Source organism: Chiloscyllium plagiosum, unplaced genomic scaffold, assembly GCF_037043375.1.
Source record: "Chiloscyllium plagiosum isolate Xiang-an unplaced genomic scaffold, Cpla_swu_hap1 HiC_scaffold_18, whole genome shotgun sequence".
NCBI lineage: Eukaryota > Metazoa > Chordata > Chondrichthyes > Orectolobiformes > Hemiscylliidae > Chiloscyllium > Chiloscyllium plagiosum.
In genome coordinates this window covers 88,728,923-88,745,581 of record NW_028270156.1, presented here as the reverse complement: position 1 = coordinate 88,745,581, position 16,659 = coordinate 88,728,923, and the positions used below count along the sequence as shown (strand labels likewise).

Below are 16,659 nucleotides of genomic sequence, written 5' to 3'. Positions count from 1 at the left end.
AACACTCTGGAGGCAGGAAGCATGTTTCCGCTGATGGGTGAGTCCCGAACCAGAGGACACAGTTTAAAAATAATGGGTAGCCCATTTAGAAAAGAGTTGAGGAGAACCGTCTTCATCCAGAGAGTGGTGAGTGTGTGGAATGCTCTGCCCCAGAAGGCTGTGGAGGCCAAGTCTCTGGATACTTTCAAGAAAGAGTTGGATAGAGCTCTTAAGGATAGTGGAATCAAGGGTTTTGGGGATAAGCAGGAACAGGATACTGATTGAGGATAATCAGCCATGATCATAATGAATGGTGGTGCTGGCTCGACGGGCAGAATGGCCTACTCCTGCACCTATTGTCTATATTATGTCAGATGACAATAACTTATTCAAAGACATGAATTTTAAGGGGTATCTTAAACAGGAGAAGGACCTGTTTACTCGGAATTATGATACTGGCCGAAGGAAAGTGCAGCCTCTCAACCTGCACTAGCCGTTACCTCATGGCTGTGGTGACAGCAGATCTATTTATTATAATCACATAGGTTATTCTGTGGCAGATTCAATGTATTAATTTCCCCTGTCTTTCCTGGATCTCACCACTATGTGTAGTGTTCACAATGCTCTGATTCATTCAGCCAAAAACTGTTCTGTCTGGTTGACAGTTACCTTCTCCTTTGATCGATGTAATTGTCATCTGTTTCTAGAACGTGGATACACAGTAATGCGCCAAGAAAAATGCAGCTGTCGTCCTCTGAATAACATGCATTCTGGTCTATTTTTAAAAACATCCCCTTCTACTATAGATACGAACTGACAGAGGTAATTGCCAATTGTTTCTGTTATCCAAAGCAGAATTATTTTTCTGTGCCCGTTGGGTGGGATTTGACTGTTTTGATTGGGTTTTAATGCCCTTGGTTCCATACACTTTAATTCTGTCGCTCAGTACTGACAGTGAGACATATTTTTGTGACAAGTCGGGCCCATCAGAGACTGAAGGGCCATAGCAAAGGAGAGAATCCCGGTGACCCAGAGGTGGAAAGCAGAAGAAAGTCTGTGATTTTACTTTTGTTGTTATCCGACATTTTCATCATTCTGTGGTCGGTGCAAGAATGATAGAATTCTTTTATTATAACATTCGGGGAACATACCTGAGACATTACAACAGTTCGGAATTTATATTTGCAATGGTTGGCGTTTCACTGGTGAATTTAAATTGCTGCATAAACACTCAGTTCAAGTTCAGACTGCAAGTCAAAGAAATGAAGTATCCTGTCATATTAATTATCCAATTAATAAATAAACAAAATATCGGAGAGTAGTCTAGAGAACCCAGTATATACATCGCATGAATGAAAAAAAAAACTCACGAAGGCTATTGCGAATAACTAGAACCCAAGCATTGAACCTTATAATACCCAGTGTCATTACCTTCCACTCCAAACAATATACGTTCTGTTTGCTATGAATTCTTAATTCAAGTCAGTGTATTATCCCGATCCCATTTGCTTTGATGTTGCAAACTAACTTTTCATGTGGGACTTTGTCAAAAGATTTCTGAAAATCTAAATACCCACGTCCACTAGATCTCCCTTATCTATTCTCTGAGATAATACCAACTTAACAAAATTATTTGAGGAAGTGACAAAGTTGATTGATGAGAGAAGGGCTGTAGATGTCATATACGTGGACTTCAATAAGGCGTTTGATAAGGTTCCCCAAGGCAGGCTGATGGAGAAAGTGAAGTTGCATGGGATCCAGGGTGTACTAGCTAGGTGGATAGAGAATTGGCTGGACAACAGGAGACTGTGAGTAATAGTGGAACGGAGTTTCTCAAAATGAAGAACTATGACCAGTGGTGGAGTAGCAGTTAGTGAAGGGGACTGTCAGAGAATGCAGCAGATTATGGATAGATTGGAGAGTTGGGCAGAGAAATGGCAGATGGAGTTCAGTTTAGGCAAATGCGAGGTGATGCATTTTGGAAGATCCAGTTCTCAAGCAAACTATACAGTAAATTAGAATCCCTACAGTGTAGAAACAGGCCATTTGGCCCAACAAGTCCACACCAACCCAGTCCCCTACACCAATTAGTCTAGACTTCCCCTATCTAATGCACCTTGCTTACATATCCCCAAACACGATGTGTAATTTAGCAAGGTCAATTCACCTAACCTGCACATCTTTGGACTTAAGCCCTGAGGAAATTGACATCCGGAGAGATCTGCATGTTCAGGCCCATATTTCCCTGAAGGTGGTAATGCAGGTCAATAGAGTGGTCAAGAAGGCATACAGCATGCTTTCCTACATCGGATGGGGTATTGAGTACAAGATTTGTCAGGTCATGTTATAGTTGTATAGGACTTTGGTTTGGCCACATTTGGAATACAGCATACAGTTTTGGTTGCTACATTACCAGAAGGATGTGGATGCTTTGGAGAGGGTGCAGAGGAGATTCACCAGGATGTTGCCTGGTATGGAGGGTGCTAGCTATAAAGAGAGGTTGAGTAGAATAAGATTATTTTCATTAAAAAGATGGAGTTTGAGGGGGGGGATCCTGACTGAAGTCGACAAAACCATGAGAGGTATAGACAGGGTGGATAGCAAGAAGCTTTTTTATACCAGGGTGGGGGACTTAATTACTAGGGGTCACAAGTTCAAGGTGAGATGGGAAAGGGTTAAGGGAAATATGCGTGGAAAGTTCTTTACGCAGGGAGGAGGTAGAGATGGAATTGATAGCGTTGCTTAAGATGTATCTAGACAGCTACAGAATGGCCAGGGGACAGAGGGATACAGATCATTGTAAAATAGGTGACGGGTTTTAATTGAGGATCTGGATCAGTAGAAGCTTGGAGGGCTGAAAGGCCTGTTCCTGTGCTGTAATTTTCTTTGTTCTTTTTTGTTAGCGTGGTTTTGTCAGAGGGACAAAATGCATCACAAGTGTGGTGAAATTTTTCGAGGAAGTGACCAGGTCTTTGGAGGAGAGTAGGGCAATTGATGTAGTTTATATGGATTTTAGCAAAGCCTTTGACAAGATTATATTCAATTCCCTACAGTATAGAAACAGGCCATGCAGGCCAACAAGTCCACACTCACCCTCCAAAGGTTAACCCCCCAGACCCATTCCCCGACCTTTACCCCTGCCTAATGCACCTATCTCTATGGGCAATTTAGCATGGCCAATTCACCTAACCTGCACACCTTTGGACTGTGGGAGGAAAACAAGCACCCAGAGGAAACCCGCACAGACACAGGGAGAATGTGTAAACTCCACACAGACAGTCACCCAAGTCTTGAATCGAACCCAGGGCCCTGGTGCTGTGAGGCAGCAGTGCTAAGCACTGAGTCACTGAACTGTCCCAAAGCCACACATAGGAGATTAACAACTAAAGTAAAAACACATGGAATTCAGAATAAATTAGCAAATTGACTCAGTCAGAGGAAGCAGAGGCAAAGCTGAAAGAAGACTGTTAGTGTAATTGGAGACTGACATCCAGTGGGATCAATTTTGGATCTTTTATTGTTTGTGATATTCATAAATGATAATAAAGAGTGTGTGTGTGTATGTCTGCATATGGGAGGAGAAAGTGAGGGCTGCAGATGCTGGAGATCAGAGCTGAAAATGTGTTGCTGGAAAAGCGCAGCAGGTCAGGCAGCATCCAGGGAACAGGAGAATCGATGTTTCGGGCATAAGCCCTTCTTCAGGATTCCTGAAGAAGGGCTTATGCCCGAAACGTCGATTCTCCTGCTCCTTGGATGCTGCCTGACCTGCTGCGCTTTTCCAGCAACACATTTTCAGCTATGTCTGCATATGTGTGTGTTCATGTATGTGGGTGAATGTGTGTGTTGTTGGGGGTGGGGGGGGGTGTGGTTGGGGATATTAAGTAAGTTTGTGATGACACAAATATTGACTGGGTGGTTGGCAGTAAGAAAAATATTCTAAGGCTACAAACAAAAATAGGTAGATTGGTCAAACAGGCAGATCAACGGCAGATAAAATTTAATCCTGATAAACCTGACGTGATACATTTTGCCAGAAGTTGCAAGACAAGGCAGTACTCAGTGAATGGGAGGACACCAGGCTGCATAAAGCAACTAAAAGATCTTAAGGTGCTTGTTAACAGATCTCTGAAGGTGGCAGGACTGGCTAATAGGGTAGTTAAGAAGGCGTAGATGATATAGTCAAGATGTAGGTTATAAGAGCAGGGAAGTGCTGTTGGACTTTGTTTAGGCCATAGTTGGACTATTGTGTTTAGTTCTGGTCACCGCAGCATGGGAAGGATGTGTTTGCATTGGAGGGAGTGCAAAGGAGGTTCAGCAGAATGTTGCTTAGGCTGTAGCAATTTAGCTGTGAAGAGGGAGGCTGGATAAGCTCGGGTTGCTACACTAAGAACAGAGATTGGAGTATCTATGAAGACCATAGACAGGGTGAATAGAAAGCAGTTGTTCCCCTTCATCAAAGGGCCTATAACGGGGTGGTGTAATTTTAAGCTGAAAGGCAGGAGGTTCAGAGGGGACATGAGGAAAATTCTTCCCACCTAGAGGTTGGTAAGGGACCTGAAATTGAAATCGGAAACCTCAGAAAAGTACTTGGAAGAGCACTTGAAATGACATAACATTCAAGGCTATAGGCCAAGTGGTAGAGAATGGGACTGATGTAGATTTAGTGTCATTTTGGTGGGACAAAAATGATGGTCCAAAGGGCCTCTCCTGTTCGATGTGATTCTGTTATTTGAGAATTCTGAGGATAAGGATCTGAATTTGTTCCTGTTTATCTTTGTATTTGTTTTGAGAAAGTATTACCTAGTGTGAGTTCGAGCAGTTGTTGTAGTCAGCATCAGCTTTTGGTTCTGTACCAGAGTGCTTATTCACAGATAGAATTTCCTAAATGGGTTGCAAAACTGAATTTAAAAATGTGTTGCTGGAAAAACGCAGCAGGTCAGGCAGCATCAAAGGAGAAGGAGATTCGATCATTCGGGCATAAGCCCTTCTTCTGGAATGAGGAGGGTGTACCAAGCAGGCTAAGATAAAAGGTAGGGAGGAGGGCCTTGGGGGAGGGGCATTGGGAATGCAATAGGTGGAAGGAGGCTAAGGTGAGGGTGATAGGTTGGAGAGGGGGTGGGGGCAGAGAGATCAGGAAGATGGTTGCAGGTCAAGAAGGTGGTGCTGAGTCTGAGGGTTGGGACTGAGAAAAGGTGGGGGGACGGGAAATGAGGAAGCTGGAGAAATCTGCATTCATCCCTTGTGGTTGGAGGGTTTCTCCAGCTTCCTCATTTCCCCTCCCCCTTTTCTCAGTCCCACCCCCTCTCCGGCCTATCACCCTCACCTTAACCTCCTTCCACCTATCGCATTCCCAACACCCCTCCCCCAAGTCCCTCCTCCCTGCCTTTTATCTTAGCCTGCCTGGCACGCCCTCCTCATTTGTGAAGAAGGGCTTATGCCCGAAACGTCGATTTTCCTTCTCCTTTGATGCTGCCTGACCTGCTGCGCTTTTCCAGCAACACATTTTTAAGCTCTGATCTCCAGCATCTGCAGTCCTCACTTTCTCCTAGTGCAAAACTGAATTAACAAGAAAAGCAGTGGGATAACAGTACTTAGTAAAACAGCTTTCAGGGTGTTCTACAACATGACGTATTGATTGGCTGACTAGCCTCAGCAAAATGAAGGTCATCGCTGAAAAGAATATTGAAAGATATTTCAATATTGATGGGACTGATAGTGGGTGAAATCTGCAAGTCTTATTGTTTGAATACAAGTTGGAATTAGCATGTGAGACCTAATAGGATCAGATTAATCCAGTCTTTGGATATCACATCATTAAAATAAACCTGCTGTCATTCAATGATTTTAAAAATAATGAGATACCACACAAGATAACATAGTCTCTGAAACTGTCTCTTCTTCAATTTTGAGATAATTCTCCAATTCTGAGACATTGCCAGCAGCAGGAAGGGAGCGGTTATTTCACAAACAACAACATGTACTTTCGAAGGCTAGTTATCTTGAAAGTATGCTACATCATCCTTCACATTGTTAGTATGCCTAGTAAATCTTGTAACAACTTAAGTTATATAAATCTCTACATTTCCACTGTACGCCTGATATGCCAGATGACAGTATGCTCACTAACTGAGTTTAAAGTGAATAGTTTCAGATAGGAGGCTCCTCAGTAATATGCAGTATTGTGGGTTTCTCTATGCTGTACAGAATGTGTATACACTGAGGCCACATTGATGGAATTTGGCTGAGCACTGACCCTATCTGGTCAAGAAAGTGTTCAGCAAGATGGTCTTTCCCTGTAGTAGTTTAAAGCCTGCTATTTCTCAGATGGGCTTTGTAATGACCCACTTCTCAATGACACCTGGTGTTTCCCATTACTTGATGGAAAGAGATGTTGTTAGTGGATCTTGCTCAGGCAGCTTGCTCCAAATGGGAGCCCAGCTACAATATTAGCAAAAGGTGAGTTGAGCAGGTCATTATGGAGTGATAACTGATGGTGAGCACAGATGGCATTGACTATCTACGTGTTTTCATCAATCAGTGGATGTGTGGGGACACAGTATTTGTGAGGACAGCTCACTGGGAGCGGTGTTAAGCACAGGGTTCCATTTATGATGTGTATTGTTGAATTATTTGTTTGTCAAAAAGACGTGTGAGTTATGCTATTTGTAGAAAGAGGCATAGTGCTGTGGTGCACAGTTTAACAGGACAAACACTGAGATCTGGAGTGTTGTGGTAGCAGCTGTCCCACAGAGGATCAAATAACTTTGTCAAACAGGATGTTTCCCATGTTGCCCTTTGTTGCTGTTATCCTTTGATGTTCCCCAAACGATAATGGTCTATGTGAAGATACTCCCATGTACATTTCCTTGGGATTGTTATTTCATTTTAGGCTGTTAATTTGCATAAGTATTTATTATTGTTATTATTATTTTGTTGGTACTGATATTTTAGAGATAAATGCCCAGATATATTTTTAGACCAATTCACTGTGAGGCCATAGTGTTACACCTTGATGTAGTACTCCATCAACTTTGTGAAATCTCTGTTATTGGACCTGGTCCAGAGGCCTCACCACTGTGGAAATTGGTTGGTCCAAAAGGATTTTTCACAGGTGAAAGCCAAGTTGGTTTATGGTGACTGACGTGTGATTTAGGATATTTGATATTTTTGTGCTGCTCCAAGGCTCCAATTAGGATCAAGAACATTTGGCCCGACAGAGTGAAAGTCAGTGCTGCTATTGTGTATTTCTGATGAAGAGCTTATGCTCAAAATGTTGATTCTCCTGCTCCTCGGATGCTGCCTGACCTGCTGTGCTTTTCCAGCACCACACTCTTTAATTCTAATCTCCAGCATCTGCAGTGCTTTCTCTCTGTTGTGCCCTCCAGTTGAACTGAAATTCAACATTGAGAGACTCGTGAGTTGGAAACTGTAAATGGATCACCAGTTAATTCATAGTCCATCAGTTGCACACTGCCAGAAGAATATGAATCATCTGTCAACCGTGATTTACAAGATGCTCTTTGCATCATGGTGTGGGACATCATTGCACCGATTGTCACATGGGATGTCTGTCCAAGCAGTGATGGTGATTCACACCACAGAGGCAGATTTATATAGATATATAAATTCCAACCATTATAATTGCTGTAGTACAAGTCAGTTCAAGATCTTGCTGGGCAATTTTAGCCAATCTGCTTCTTAGAATTTCTATTGCATCTTCCTTGCATTCTGGGTGATTGGAAAGGAGGTGAGTGGGAATGACTGCTCGCCTGTGTTCACTTTATGGGTAGTTGTTCATGACGAGACCCTTTGCTGGTTGGGGATGGCTATTCAGGGAACTGACCTCACATAGGGCAGTTTAGTATGTTCAGCTCCTGTTTGGATGACAGTTCTGAGGTAGGGCCACTTAAATTGAAACATTACCTCTGATTTCTCTCCACCAATGCTGCCAGACCTGCTGAGCTTTTCCAGCAACTTTTGTTTTTGTTTTTGATTTACAACATCCTCCATTCTTTCAGTTTTTATTTGTCATTTTTCATGTTGTTTGAACCACTGTGTGAAAGTGAGGTGATTTATTGAAGATCACATTTAGGTGCTGAATAACCCCAGATTGCTTTGTGGTTATTGATGGTTGGAAAGTATATCAGGGTGGGAGTAAGGTATTATTTAAAGGACTTGTTATTGCCAGCTAACAATTGAAAGTTTATAAATGTTTGCAGTAACAACAACACTGAGCTGAACATTCCCCCAGTACATTGTCTATGTCAGGGCAGCTGCTGGCACAGCATGTTTTACATCAAGGGAGTAATGCAGTGGATCAGACTTTTTGATGGAATAACAACCTGTTTCTTCAATTCCAAAAAAGTTCACTCGAAGAAAATGCTGTTGATGCTTGTGCAATGGCATGGGGTGTTCAGCAGAGGGTATCATTTTCAACACAAGAGAGAGAGAAAGAGAAAGAGGGAATTAACCCCCAAAACAAAAGACACTCCATTGGACAGAGACACAGACACAGAGATTACTCACAAATATACAACACACTGATACATTCCCAGGCTGAAGCAAACCTCATGGGAGAGAGGGAATATGAGACACCATCAAGAGAGCTGGGACTAACTGGAATATGAGTATCACCACTTCAGTCTGTCCATGTCTTAACTTCTGTTTGTCCCTGTCTGACTTTTCCTCTCTCTCTGTGTCCTTTTGTCTGCCTCCCTCTTTCTATGTCCCTCTCACTGTCCTTCTCTTTCTCTCTGTCTCCATCTTTCTATTTCTCTCTCTCTCTTCCCTATCTCTCCCTCTGCCCTTCTCTCTCTCTCTCTCTCTCTCTCCCTCTCTGAGATTCTCTAGCTCTCTCTGTCTCTGTTCTTCGCTTGCTCTCCTCCTCGATCTCTCTGTTCTCTCTCTGTTCCTGTTTCTTCATCCCCACTCTTCCTCTCTTCTCTCTGTCACTTACTCCCTCTGTCTCTTTTTCTCTCATTCTCTCTTTCACCCTGTCTTTTTCTCTTAGATCTGAAAGTGCCCACACAACATTGCATCCCCCTATTCTGTTCCCATTTACTCCCCTCCCAAATGTTTGCCCTTCCCCAATTATTTTGCCCTCCCAAATATATTCCTCATCAAATGTGTACCCTTACAAATATTTTGCTGTTCCCCCATATCATGCTGAGCCCCACTCCCTGGTGTAGAGATTAATGAGTTTGTCTGGACTAACTGGCCTGTAGCTGACTGCTTTCGTGCACAGCAAGATCGCAGTCCCAGAATTATGGAAGCTTCACATCACACAGATAATCCTTTCAGCCCATCATGCCTCCCTACCACCAGAACCACCAACAACACCCCATCCTCCCGCCACACCCCCCATTAAATAATCCTGGTGCTGTCCAGCTACTCAGGCCTTGCCCCGAATGGCATTGTTACTCCCCTACCTGGGGAGACCGCTCTTCCGCCCTGTCTCATACTCTGCCTCTTTGTCCTCTCACCCCTCCATCTCTCTCTCTCTCTCTCCTACAACAGCCCCTTTCCCCCCCCCCCCCCCCCCCCCCCTCAAGCCCCATCAAACACTCCCCCTCTCCCTGGCTCTCTCTCACCACCTCCTTGCTTCCCATTCCTCCGTTCAAGAACTCAGGGGCATGGCTACTCCGCCTCCTCTCACAGACTCACAACCCCTGGACTGAAGGACATGGTGAGTATGTTCAGAGACTAACTGGTCTTTTGACTGACTGCTGTAATGCACAGCAAGATTCCAGTCTGCAGCCAACCGATCACACATTCAATGAGAAAGGTACTTTATGCCCCTTCCACTCATCCCTCCACCCCCTGGCCTGGTTTGGACAACAGTGAGGGTAAAACCTGGGAGAGACAGGGGAAATGTGTATCCTACTGCATTAACTGCATTTGGGAAGTCCAAATCTTCCCAATCCCCCTTCCCTGCCACTGGGACAGAGCAGAGGGGCCAGGGAGAAAGAGGGAGAGAAAATGCATTGAGAGAAAAAGAGAAGAACCAACAGATAGAGAGAGGGAGAGAGAATGAGATAATGACAGTCAGAGGGAGGGAATGAGAGAAAGAGAGTTCAAGGGAGGAAGAGATCGCAAGTGAAAATCCCAAGGACAGAAACAAGATGTCAGGCTAATAAAAGCAAGTATATTATCTCCATTCTTTATCTACCTTCAGAGACTGGTGCATTCACCCCAAATCTCTCTAATTGTCAATGCTTCCCAGGGTCCTATTGTTCATCGTGTATTTCCTTGTCTTGTTTGTCCTGCTCATGTGCATTACATCACCTCACCTCATTACTGCTGTTTCCTCGACATGAAGGATTACTTTCTGTTTAGAGATTTATTGTTAAGTTTCACCATTTTATCATGAAATTCAGTGGCACTGCTATTACTGAGTCCCCTTTATCCATATTCTCTGGGAGTGAGGGACAACTGGGGGGGGGGGGGGGGGGGGATATGGGCCAAACACATGCAAATGGGACTATTTAACAGTGAAAACTGAGTGGCATCATCAAATTGGGCCGAAAAGCCTGTTTCCATGCTGTAGACCTCTAGCACTCTATAAATCCTTTACAATCACAGCTCCATCTCCCTCTGCTTGACAGTGACTATCACCCACACCCCAACGCTCACCAGCTGCTACTGAAGTTTTCCACTGAATCTTGTTGAAACAAGGAAGACTCCACATCACTCCCATTTTATTTCAGAATTCCAGGAATTGCTTTTCTTGAGTCAATGTAATGTCTCATGTGTTTTGCTTTATCCTTTATAGAGGTGAGAGAAATACACCACACTGTAATATCGAGTCCAAATAGTTGGCAACTTTTTGATCCTTTGATCACACAAATACTCAGACACCAGCCCTGCATTATCTCAGTGATCAGAGCTACTTCTTTCCATCTGAAATGAACTGATTATCCATAATCTAAGAATGAAATAAATGATTAATAACCAACCAATTAATAAAGTTAAAATTTCAGAATCATTTCTTTTTTTCCAACTGAAATGCACACATTTTGAGATCAAACTGTAGCAGCTTCACTGTAACAAATGGGTGTAAGTGGTGGGGAGAGAGAATCAAATGAGCTGCTGCACACACAGACAGTACTGTAGGAAACTAAGGTGTTGATATTTGGGGAATAATTAAATTGTGATGTAGTTGGACTGGGGGAACCTCACTGGACTTGTAATGCAGTGACCCAGGATACAAATACCGCAATTGGCAGAATTTAATCTCAAATAATTAATCCATCTGGAATTGAAAGTTAGTTTCATAGTCCCATTGCAGAACCTAACACCAATTCTGTAAATACACATCTGCTTCACTCATGTCCTTCACCAAAGGGAATCTGGGAATCTTACCTGGTCTGGCCCAGAAGTGTTTTCAGAAGACATTAAATAGTTCTGACTGATGTATAATGCATGGTTAAAGATGTATGTTTCAGACATGAGTGAGCAATGAAAACAGGAATGCTATTCGGTTTCAGCTTCGACATTGAAATTGGCAACACACACAATGAAGACAGTAAAGTACTTCTTCCTAACAACTGGTAGCAAGACAGACATGGTCTAGGTTGTTTTTGCTGATTATTACATCACTTCACTCCTAAATGTTGATTGCCCTTTAAACACCACCTCAAAGGCGTGCTTCAAATGGCAAGGACGGAGAACAGATTCTGACTGGGGAGCATCAGATTCGCAGTAGCAATACTAGGGACCAAATTCGTCAATTCGTGAGGAGATGGTCAACCAGACTAGACCTGAAACTCGCATGAAGGGAACCAGTTAGAGAGAACAACTTACTTGTGTCCCGCTCCTCCTATAGATGGAGCCTAGAAAGAGAGAGAGAAGAGCAGTCTGGCAGACAAAGGGATGAATAATTGTGAGGCAGGGAGAAAGACAAGCTGATCATGGAGCTACAGGTGAAAATGGAGTTGGCTGTGCCTGAAGCAGCCCGTGTCATGACCAGGGCCTGGGTTGTGGAGGGTCGATACAAACTTAATGGGCCAAATGGTCTCTTTCTGCAGTGTAGGGATTCTATGATCTTTGATAAGTTGAGTGATGATCACAGATAAGTACCTAATGCAATTAATCATTAAAGCAAACATTAAAAGTTAGAGCTACATAAACCCTGTTAACTGAGCTAAACGTTGAACTGGGAACTGAACTGAACTGCATTGCCAAAGAATCATCAATCTTGGAGAGATGGCACAGGAAGATTACCAGGACGGTACCAGAGCTGGAGAACTTTATGTAAATTTGTTCACAAATGGGAACATCATTGGTTGGGCCGGCATTATTTTCCTTCCCCAATTGCCTAGAGGGTAGTTAAAGGTCAAGCACATTGCTGTGGGTCTGGAGTCACATGTAAGCCAGACCAGGTCAAATGGCAAATTTCCTGACCTAAAGCACATGAGTGTATCAGACGGGTTTTCACAACAATGTTTTAATGGGGAAGACTCCTTGCTTTTCCACTGAAATTGAATTCAATTCCCACCATTTGCCACGGTAGGATTCAAACTCATGTCCCCAGAACATTGACTCGATTTTTTCTGCCCTTGCCCAATCCCTTCCCACTTCCATGTGTGATTCCTCTGATGACTTACTTTGGTTCTGGATGCTGCCAGGTTTATAGTGTTGTCAATCACAGGGACCCGTTTCCAAAACTCATTCAACTTTCACGACAGAATAATCATCTCAATCCTTGTGCTCCTCATGTTGTGGCTCAGACTGGGAACACTTCACAGTTCCCATCTTCATATCCCGCAGTTTGACCTACACTGCTGTCCTACAGGGACAAATCACCTTTGGGTGTAGAAGGTTGGACTGGGCAAGGAATGGGAATTTTAATCAGTCACTAAGTTAGCTTGGAAATATCTGCTGCACATTATATTCCATCTGCTAATTCCTTCCTCACTCAATGAAGTTGCCCATATCTTTGGTCCACAGCCTTCTCTCCCACTCACTGTAGATCTTTTCAGTGAACCTTGAAACATTACATTTGTTCCCTTCAGCTACTCATTGCTATCAATTGTAAGTGCCTGTGTCTTTAGCAGTGACCCTTCAGGCAGCCCCACTGGGTACTAACTCGAAGAAAGTGAGGACTGCAGATGCTGGAGGCCAGAATTGAAAAGTGTGGTGCTGATAAAGCGCAGCAGGCCAGGCAGCATCTGTGGAGCCGAAGAATCAACGTGTCGGGCATAAGCCCTTCTTCAGGAATGAGGCTAATTTGCCAAGTGGGCTGAGATAAAAGGTTGGGGGGGAATTTGGGGGAGGGGCGCTGGGAATATGATAGGTGGAAGGAGGTGAGGGCGAGGGTGATAGGCCGGAGAAGGGGTGGGGGCGGAGAGGCCGGGAAGAAGATTGCAGGTCAAGAGGGCGGTGCTGAATCCGGGGTTGGGACTGAGATAAGGTGCAGGGAGGGAAATGAGGAAGCTGGAGAAATCTACATTCATCCCGTGTGGTTGGAGGGTTCCTAGGCAGAAGATGAGGCGCTCTTCCTCCAGGCATCGTGTGGCCAAGGTCTGGCGATGAAGGAGGCCAAGGACCTGCATGTCCTTCGCGGAGTAGGAGGGGGAGTTAAAGTATTCAGTCACGGGGTGGTTGGGTTGGTCGGTGTGGGTGTCCCAGAGGTGTTCCCTGAAACGTTCCGCCAGTAGGCGGCCTGTCTCCCCAATGTAGAGGAGACCACATCGGGTGCAGCGGATACAGTAAATGGTGTGTGGAGGTGCAGGTGAATTTGCAATGGATATGGAAGGATCCATTGGGGCCTTGGAGGGAGGTGAGGGGGAGGTGTGGGCACAAGTTTTGCACTTTTTGTGGTTGCAGGGGAAGTGGAGTGGAGATTGGGCTCGTGGAGGGTGTGGACCTGACGAGGGAGTTGCGGAGGAAGTGGTCTCTCCGGAACGCTGATAGGGGTGGGGAGGGAAATATATCCCTGGTGGTGGGGTCTGTTTGGAGGTAGCGGAAATGACGGAGGATGGTACATGTATCTGGAGGTTGGTGGGGTGGAAGGTGAGGACCAGTGGGGTTCTGTCCTGGTGGCGATTGGAGGGGCAGGGTTCACGGGCGGAGGTGCAGGAAGTGGAGGAGATGCGGTGGAGAGCATCGTTGACCACGTCGGAGGGGAAATTGCGGTCTTTGAAGAAGGAGGCCATTTGGTAGTGGAATTGGTCCTCCTGGGAGCAGATGCGGCGGAGGCGAAGGAATTGGGAATATGGGAGGCGTTTTTACAGGGGGCATGGTGGGAGGAGGTGTAATCTAGGTAGCTGTGGGAGTCGGTCGGTTTGTAGTAAATGTCTGTGTTGAGTCGGTCGCCCGAGATAGAAATGGAGAGGTCTAGGAAGGGGAGGGAGGAGTCTGAGACGGTGCAGATAAATTTGAGGCTGGAGTGGTACTAGCTCATCAAGCTGGAAATGACCTTGTTTACTGCCCACCAGCTAGTCCTCCACCCTCCAGGGCACAGCAAACACCGTGACATTCATGGTACAGTCTCTCTTAACATCGCAATGGTGTCACGAACCCACAGAAAACCCACAGAAAGCAGAGATGAGGGAGGGAGGCAGAGAAGTGAGGGGCAAAGAGAGAGAGAGAGACACACACACAGGGAGAGAAATAGGGAGACAGAAGAGTAGAGACAGACACACTGTCTATGCCTATGAGGGAGAGAGAGCTGTGAGGGCTCACTGGGCTGAATACATCCCTAAATGATGAAACAAAATTCAGAGACAGATCTATAGTCAATGACAGTGTGGGGATGGCATTTCAAACCCATGGCCAAAGGAACAATGATGGGAACAATGTCAAGGTGAGTACTTCCTCTGTACCTAACACCATTCTGTCCCTGTCCTGGGAGTGTTTGAATAGGATGGAGTGGAGGGAGATTTACTCTTATCAATCCCAGGATTGTTCCTGTCCTGGATGTATACAGTTGGCATTACATGTGGCATTACAGAGGCAACATTTCTCTTTGTATAGCTTCTGCTGTCATTGCCCTGTCAATTTTGGTGGGAGATGGATAAAATGGAGATGTCTGAGTCCTTGAAGTATGAAGCAAGCTCCATTAAACAATCCCTGGATGTTAGACTAACATGGGACATTCACACACATAGGTCAGCTTCCGTCATTTGTACAGAAACCACCCTGAACCCCTCGATTAGATTCCAGTCTGAAACTCACTCCCGCATATCTGGTATTCTTTATACAAACCACCCCGAGACCATCACTTAGATGTGGACATTATTGCAGTGTTCTGATTTCTGTTCATTAAACAGCCATAATCATTCTCACTCAGTCTCATTTAGTTCCCATTTCTACAAGTAGATTCTATCTCATTTGTTTTCTTTTTGACTGTTTTCATTTCTATCTGCATCCAAATGATATCCAATGTCACTATTTCCGGTGTTAGTGTCTATAGTTAAAACATCTGACATCGCAATGTCCAGCATTACACTGTCATGTGTCACAGTCTGATCTCACAGTATCTAGTGACAGTGTCCAGAGTGACAGTGTTGTAACCAGGGTGACCGTGTCAAGCGTTGGAGTGTCCGGACTGACTGCTACTCCCTGTATGACAATGTCCAGTGTTATTGTGCTTGGAGGTACAGTGTCCGGCGTGACACAGGAAAATGAAGCTGAACCAAAACCAACCTCCCGATCACTGGATTTGCAACACAGTGACATTCAACCATTCAATGACCCTCAAAATCGTTCAATTGTTCCTTACCAGAATTTACAAATAACAGATCTTGGATATCAAGTTTATAACTTAATAAATTGTTAATTTCTGATTATGTCACTTTAGCAGAACACAGATGATCATGAACCCACGCACCCCTCCAATTCGCACACCAGCAGACAATTAAGAGATAAACTTGTTTAAAATTTTAATTTGCCAGTTGATAACAGTTTCAATGATAAATAGTAGGCCATCATGAAATCCTTTGATGCTGGGTTGTACTACAGGCACAAGAACTATACACCATGTTTGAACTTAAAGTCACCAGTCAATGCGAACAAATTCTGCAGACCTGTGGAGACTCACATTCTTATCTCAGACCTTTTAACAAGTTAACAACTGGGGAAATAACTAGACAAAGTCAAACCAAAAAGAAGACCAGACCAGTCCAGCAACTTCCAAAGAAGCACTTCCTCCAAGCCCAAAATCCAGTCAGAGCGAGGTCACTCATGGTTTTTGCTTTCTTTCTCACCATTCTCTGTGGTTACCTGCCCGGCAGCATTCCTCTTACTGACTGACCCATTCAATATCCATCCAGCTGTCAGTACCTGAGCAGAACTACATCTCGGTGCTGAAACGTCTGCTGTGTTCAGAGAGCAGTAATTCACCTGCATTATCTTTCCTGGCCAGATCCTAACAGCAAACATCAGTCTTTTGTCTCTCTAGTTTTTTTTTAAAGAAGAACTAGCCACTGTTCAAACTTCAATTCTCAATTTGGACTCACAGTTCCTAACCAAAATGAGAAAAATAAAAAAATAGTGATGGTCACAACACTGATCTTACAGTGTCCAGCTGTACAGTGCCCACTCGTGCAGTGTTCCAGTAATGCAGTGTTCTAGTCATGCAGTGCTCACTCGTGCAGTGTTCCAGAAATGCAGTGCCCACTAGTGCAGTGTTCCAGTAATGCACTGTTCCAGTAATGCAGTGTCCACTCGTGCAGTGTT

The 16,659-nt window shown here is 44.4% G+C and overlaps 1 long non-coding RNA gene across 2 annotated transcripts in view; it reads left to right on the top strand.

The window, feature by feature from the left end:
* Positions 1-698: 698 nt before the first annotated feature.
* Positions 699-16,659, top strand: part of LOC148147040 (uncharacterized) — a 57,212-nt gene continuing 41,251 nt past the window's right edge. For both annotated transcript variants that reach the window (XR_015760233.1, XR_015760232.1), the window contains exon 1: positions 699-801. This is a non-coding gene — a long non-coding RNA (uncharacterized LOC148147040). The remainder of the gene's footprint in view (positions 802-16,659) is intronic.